The 7,552-nt window shown below is 33.8% G+C and overlaps 1 pseudogene across 1 annotated transcript; it reads right to left on the bottom strand.

Moving 5' to 3' along the window:
- Positions 1-2,389: 2,389 nt before the first annotated feature.
- Positions 2,390-5,777, bottom strand: LOC149576757 (auxin-induced protein PCNT115-like; annotated as a pseudogene). Its single transcript, XR_016362145.1, has 6 exons — positions 5,494-5,777; positions 5,200-5,397; positions 4,521-4,693; positions 4,333-4,435; positions 3,474-3,692; positions 2,390-2,935 (listed from the first exon to the last, which is right to left on the bottom strand). The product of XR_016362145.1 is annotated as an auxin-induced protein PCNT115-like (transcript).
- Positions 5,778-7,552: the final 1,775 nt, after the last annotated feature.

Below are 7,552 nucleotides of genomic sequence, written 5' to 3'. Positions count from 1 at the left end.
CATGATCATTGCATGTAGAATTTGGCATTAAGCATGAAGATAGAATCAGAGATACAATTTTGTATCTAGTGGACAGAGTAGGTTGTTTATTTAGAATTTGTCAAAATCAATAAAGATATGGAATGAGTTAATAAATAATGAAGCGACCTTAAGGCCAATTTTGGATAAATGGATTAGCATGGATGATCTCATCACAACCCTTTATTGTCATGTGATTGATTTTTTTAATAAACGAGTTGAAATAACTTTTGACCAGGCTACTGCTCTCTTGGAATTTGATCACAAGAGAAATTTGTTACAAAGAAAAATGAATAATTGTTTCTTGAAATACCTTGGTAAAAATTTTGATCTCTTTCCACATGTACTTAAAGGTATGGGTCAGATAAGAGATAAGGAATGGGCTAAAGAATTGAACAAATTGATAAGCATCAGGCTTAATACAATTGTTAATGATAAAAAGTATATTTGGTTTGCTAGAACTATAGTAGAAGTGGTACAAGAACAATTATTTTTTATTCTTTTAAACAAGATTTTGAAGAAATAAGGAGAATTGGAAGAAATATCTTCAGAAAGGAACATAAAATATTGAATTTCAATTGGCTTGATGATACACTTTTTGACAAGTGGGTAACTGATTATGCTCTAGCAACATAGTTATTGCAAGAGGCAGTTGAAGGAGAAAACATGGACAAATCTGTTGCTACTGAAAATGTGCAGTTACTTGATGTATCAGTGCAGACAAAGGGAATAGATGAAGAACAACCAATTGCAACTATGGACATGGCAGTTCAAACTAATGATATGGTAGGGGATCAACCAATTGTGGTTAATATCCAGATCACTGAACTTGATACAACAAGAGTAAGCCAAGTGGTCCCACAGTTGGAAGAGCAACAAATGCAACAGAGTAAATCACCAAATGTAGTGGGTCAACAAGCAGTTGTTACAACAAAATTGGTTCCACCACAAGGCGATTAATGATAAAGATATTCTATTGCAAAGATACAAACAAGTGCCAAAGTTTTGTCTTTTTGTGATAGCGACAACTTTCATCCTTTTCTAAATTTTTTTATTTTAAGGCCAACTATCTTTTTCCCTCCATGCCCATAGCTTGTTGCATCTCACACTATATAAGTGAGTTCCCAAGGCTAGAGGATGGTCTGAGGTCTATATAACTTTTAGTGTTTGTGCTATTCTATGCAGTCGATCCAATTTTCTTTGGGTCAATTGTATGATGTATTCAATTTTTGCAAGTTTAAGAATACAAATGGATCTTGAATGACAGTTCTATCATATCTTGAATTATTCTTGAGTTTACATCAGTAATGTATTAGTTTCAAAGAATATTAATACGTTCTGAATATCCGTGTCTCTAAATTTTGTAATCATTTTCACATGCTTGTTATTTTGGGATTGAGTGAGCAAAGTTCATGCAACTTAATGCAAATTTGATTAGTTGTATGTCAATTCATTGTTGCTTTTAATTCAAGGAATTAAGTAATTGCCTCCATAAATTGATGGGGTTTCTAAGCATTCGAGAGAGATATCATAAGAATGGGGTGTAGGGTTAGCATCTGGTAATTTTGATTGCAAAGCAATTAAATAGGTCAAGTATGTACTGGTGTGACTTTGTATACCGAAATGGATAAGGGATTGATCATAAGTTGTGATGCAAATTGATGCAATTGTTTGGTTATACAAAGCACATATAAATCAAATCCATATTTACTTTTTTGTATTAAAGAATCAAATTGTTGGTCATCACTTGTTTGTAATAGTATTTTTTTGAATTATAATTAGTTGCTATAATCAAGGATTTCATTGCAAATCAAAGAAAAATTGTGAACATTATCTACTATAGGGGATAGATTTGAGGAGAGGAGTGTGAATGAATGAACTATGAAGAATATCAAATAACCAGTCATTTCCATCCCTAAGGTGTACCCACCTTGGTCTTGCAAAGTCAAAAGTGTAGAGAGTCCTTTGTGACTTTGTTGAAGTTGGTCCAAATTTGAAGAAAATTCAATTGAATATAAGAATTCACAATTTGTATAGCATACATCTTGTTTGTTTTGGAAAAGTCCTTTTTGACACATTGAACAAATATACATTAAATATACATTAGGTTTAATCCTTTGAGTAAATTAAATTCCCAAACTAAATATAATTCTTTGTATGACTTTCACACTCTCTTTAGTATGTAAAAAATAAGAAAAAAATATTATTATATTTTCTAATTATCATATTGCTATCAAAATTTAACTGTGATATTTTCTAAATTAAAAAGTCTAAATTAAGATAATAACAAGAACTAATATTCTTCGTATCATATACATCTTGTTTAAAAAGAATTCAAAACCCATCTTACTTGACATATCCAACAAATATATCTCTGAGCAAATTACACTCCAAACCTTCAATTCTACATTATGTATATCCTCCTTATCTTGTACATATGTTTTTCATCTTACTTGACATATCCAACAAATATATCTCTAAGCAAATTACACTCCAAACCTGCAATTCTATAGACATTATGTATATCCTCCTTATCTTGTACATATGTTTTTGGAAAATAGAATCCACTTATTCAACTTACTTTTGATTAGCATATTGAGACTATTAAAATTACTTATGTTCCTATCTAACAAATATATCTCAGAGCAAATGACACTCCAAACCTGCAATTCTACATTATGTACATCCTCATTTTCTTGTACATATGCTTCTGGAAAATAAAATCCACTTATTCAACTTACTTTTGATTACCAACTAGAGACTATTAAAATTACTTATGTCCCTATCCACGAAGATGGGGGAGGTGTTTCTGACGTCATCAATGTACTAACATTTTCACCACATCGATCTCCATGGACAGCGCCAGAGGAAACTATGGCTTCTATTTCTTTCATATCATTTAGGCCCCGTTTGGTTGCTGGCATAGGAATAGAAAATTAGAATAGAAAAATGGAATGGGAATGGAAATGAGGAATGGGAATAGAAATAGGCAATTCCAATCATGTTTGGTGCACTTAGAATTCGACTTGGAATATGTTAATCTCTTGTTTGGTTGTACAAAAACAGAATAGGAATAAGGTTAAGTTTTGTATTTTTAAAAATATTTTTCTTAATTTTTTTTTTAATTTATTATTTTTTTGGTTAATTCATTTTCATTTTTTTTTTAAACAAATAGATATAATTTTAAAAAAGGTTATTAAAAAAAAAAATTCAAAAAAATTCAAAAAAAAAAAAAAAAAATTTAAAAAAAAATATTTTTTAATGAAAAATTGGAATGGGAATGGAAATGGCCTATTCCAATAACAGATATTTTTTGGCATAGACATATGCTCATTTTAGGGGTAAAATTGGAATATGTCTTCCTATTCCCAATTCCGATTGAACTTACCAAACAGCGAATATAAAACATATTCTAATTTCGTTTTCCTATTCCACTAATATTCCAGCAACCAAACGGAGCCTTAGCGAAAGTTTCACCGAAAGTGCATTGACATTCTCTTCTAAATTCTTAACTTTGGTTGTTCCTGGAATTGGAACAACATCATTTCCTTGATGCTGAACCCAAGCAAGCGCAAGTTGTCCCGGAGTGCATCCCTTTCTTAAGCAATGGCACACAAATTTTCGAAGATACCCTTATTCTTCTCAAGATTCTCTCCTGAAAACCTTGGCAAACTCTGAAAAAAATAAGTCACTTCAACAAAATCACAGATTATCCCAGCAATAGAATTAAGAAAGCACAATCTTAATTAAAGAATATAGATGTAAGCTTAAAATTTTAAACTGTGAATATGGGTCCTCACTTTACTATGGCATCTTTACTATTTCTAATTTTACACTTCACTTATTATTTCTATTCTACACTTCACTGTGAATATGGCATCTTTATACTATTTCTAATCTTGCACTTTTCCATACTGATGATGGATGATGCAGTGTGATCCGAAATATTGATGTTAAAAAAATACACACAATCAAATCCAAAAAAGAACTTGTGAAAATCTGATAATGTTACTGTATGAATCCTCAGTTCATGAACAAAGGCCATCCTCACTTAATGATCAAAGAAAAGGCATTCAATGAGATACCCACTTTCCATGGTAATTATACTGCAGTGCCCATGAACTTCCAATATATTCTCTACAATATAATACACCTAAAACAGGGGAAAATGGGGCTTAAACCTACCCATTTATGAATAGAAAACAATTTTGTTGTTCAATAGGTCACATTAAAGACCACACAATGGAAAGAGTACAAATGGTAATGTTAAGTATCTACTGAAACTTATAAATGCAAAGAAGGTTTAGTGAATGCCTTTCTAAAATCATCATTTGCCAAGCCTTCAACAATCTTTGCCCCAGAAGAGAGGAGACCTCGACCCAAAGGGCTATATGCCACAATTCCAATGCCAAGCTCCCTACAAGACAAAACTTATTTGTTGGTCATTCAAAGTAGGAGGCAAAACTTAACGTGAAAAACTCTCTTCCCAAAACATAACATACCTGCAAGTTGGAACAATTTCTTCCTCAACATCCCTACTCCACAGAGACCACTCTATCTGAACTGCTGTGATGGGATGAACAGCATGGGCTCTTCGAATCGTTGCTGCCGAAGCCTCAGAAAGTCCAATGTATTTTATTTTCCCTTCTTCAACCAATTTCTTCAGTTCTCCAACCTGTCGCATAAAACAATAGTCACACATGTACTGAATTCTTATCTCAAGATGCAATCTATGACAATAGCCACACACGTGCTGAATTCCAATCTCAAGATGCAATATGTGACAATAGTCACACATGTACTGAAATCTATCTCAAGATGCAATGTATGGATATCAATTATATGGTCACTGAATCATCAAATTCTCTAAAGATAGCAAGAGCAAAACTCAAAAGTATAACACAACAGTTACACAGAAAGTATAGCCCAATTGCTACACTTGTACAGAGTTCTAATTTGAAGAAGTCATATATAAACGAAATCAGCTATATGGCCACTGAATTCATCAAATTCGCCAAGATAGCAAGAGAAAATTTCAAAATAGATTTTAACCTTTTTTTCAAGTTATCAATCCTAAACTTGAACAACAAATAGTTTGACTTCTTGATACTTAATTGAGATGTGCCAAACAGCCCTGAAACCTAAAAACATCACCTTGACTGTTAAAATTCAATTTCTTACTGTAGCTTCAATGGGAACTTTGGTATCAACGCGATGTTGGAAATAAAGATCAATGCAATCCACACCGAGCCTCTTCAAACTTCCTTCACAGCAAGCCCGAACATACGCAGGATCTCCCCGAATACTTAACTTACCATCTGTAACGACTATGCCAAACTTGGTTGCCAGCTGTACTTTTTCTCTTATTCCTTTTAATGCCTGCAGATCAACCCAAAAATCGTAAGAACCCAATAAAAATTTGAAGCAAAAAAGAAAGAGGAGGGTTGAAGGTATTCTTAATTAAAAGAATCCTACCTTTCCAAGGAGAAGCTCGTTAGTGTGAGGGCCATAAACATCAGAAGTATCAAGAAAAGTAATGCCCTTGGAAACAGCATGGTGAATGAGGGAAATCATCTCATCTTCAGGCTTGGGAGGGCCATAGAGTGCCGACATACTCATACAGCCCAATCCCTGTGCCGATACTTCAAAACCCTCATTACCCAGCTTAATCCTTGGCACTGCCATTAGTACTGATAATGTCTCCGCCTTTGTCTTTGAGGGGCTCTGTGAAATATCTACCACAAGTGCAGAACAAATGAAGGTTCACGCATTCTATTCTCCGGTATGCTCAAATAAGATGAAATCAAATATCTAGATGTCCTAAAATTAGGGTTTCATATTAACTAATTTGTTAAAAGGGCAATTGCATACCTATTCACAAAGTTGAATCATCCCGGAGAAGGAAAACACTGTTAAACTGATTGAAAGTGGCACCTAAATGGTTCGTACATCCGCATCGCCTGAATCAAATTTAATTCAGGGCAAGATCACTGTTTGCCCTTTCTCTTTGAAAGATATTTTTGTCCGTAAGATCCCTGTTTGCCATTCTCCTTGAAAGATACGTTTGTGCATAACTGTCTGACATTCTTCATTAAAGATATTTGTGCATACCTGTGCATTTTTCGTTCTTTCTAAGGTATTTTTGTCGGTATGATCACTGTTTACCCTTTTCTTTATTGGATTAAGAATAATTAATGAGATATACAGCTTCCTGCCTACCGCACTCCTGCACGAGTTGCAATTTCTTAATTTGACTAGTAAATGAGTCATGCCAATAAAAGCTTAAGTTCCTTCTTTCATAGTTATTATTATTATTTTTTATGTAGGTCATCCACAAATAAGTTTTTAGTGATCCGATACAGGCCTATGCATGCCTAAAACCTCTTCGGCTAAGAGCCAAGGACTAATGAGTATCCACACTACCAAATTTTCTCGAGGCACGATCCTAGCGTCATCCCTTATCATGTCTTTGAGCCTTGCACTTAGCAAGACTTGATCCCTAGTGGGCTTAACTCTTTATGCTTACTCCTAATAGAAAATACTCATGTCAGTCAATTGCTGAAAATCGAACATTGTTTAAATTTCACAATGTCAAAATATAACTAATGTACACTCTAAAACAAATGTCATTGTAGAACCATGAGCCACAACCTCATATTTATAACAATAAACCAAAAAATTACAAACCCTTATGTAAATTTGTTAGATTCTACCACCATTGCATTACATAAAACCACGTCTCTCCAAGGCATTTTGTTAAACAGTTTAATTGTCTTGTGCATGCTCCCAAATTTTGCATACATGTTTGTTAATCCATTGACAACTACAACATCCAAAAAAACACATTTGAATATTTGATGAATACCTATTCCCATTTTGGCAATGGTGAATTCATTAACTTGATGCAATAAGAAGCCATCTCAATCTCCCTAAATTTTGAGAGGTTGTAAATTTAAGGTGGATTCTTGATGCAGAGCATCTTGGGTCAACGAGCAATCTTGCATCACTCAAAAACATTTCTTGATTTCTATATATGTTTGTTCTTCCCGGTGTATTCATTCCTACCTTGAGGTTTGTGCTATGCGCAATTAGCATGTTGTTGATGACCTATTTTTAGTCCTTACCCTATGAGTGCAAATGTTGATGTGTCATATTTCTCGAGTTCTATGTCATTCTTTCCAGTCTTTGCTTCCTATTGTTTGCAATTTGTGAGGCATGTTGTTTCTTTTGGCATAGTTTCCTATGATGACGTGACATCTTGTGTAGTTGAGAGGCAACTCCTAACTTGTGTTTGGACCTATTCTTAAGAGCTTGTGAAAAATTGGTGCCAATTTCTCGGGTTATGGTTTACATCTGCAAGACTGGACCTGTATTGTAATTAAATGCCTGACTGGCTGACTTGTGGTCTAGCTAGCTATATAAGCACATGGATTTGATGTAGGAAGGTAGGAGAGCAAGGTGAAAATAAGTAGGAAGTAGCATGAAGTAGATAAAGATTGCGCATTTGTAACTTGATGTTATAATTCTTTGTGTA

This window comes from Cupressus sempervirens, chromosome 1 (assembly GCF_028749045.1).
Source record: "Cupressus sempervirens isolate cs-2001-9-10 chromosome 1, ASM2874904v1, whole genome shotgun sequence".
Taxonomy (NCBI): Eukaryota; Viridiplantae; Streptophyta; class Pinopsida; order Cupressales; family Cupressaceae; genus Cupressus; species Cupressus sempervirens.
The sequence above is the reverse complement of the archived record's forward strand: the minus strand, read 5'-3'. Positions and strand labels throughout refer to the sequence as shown.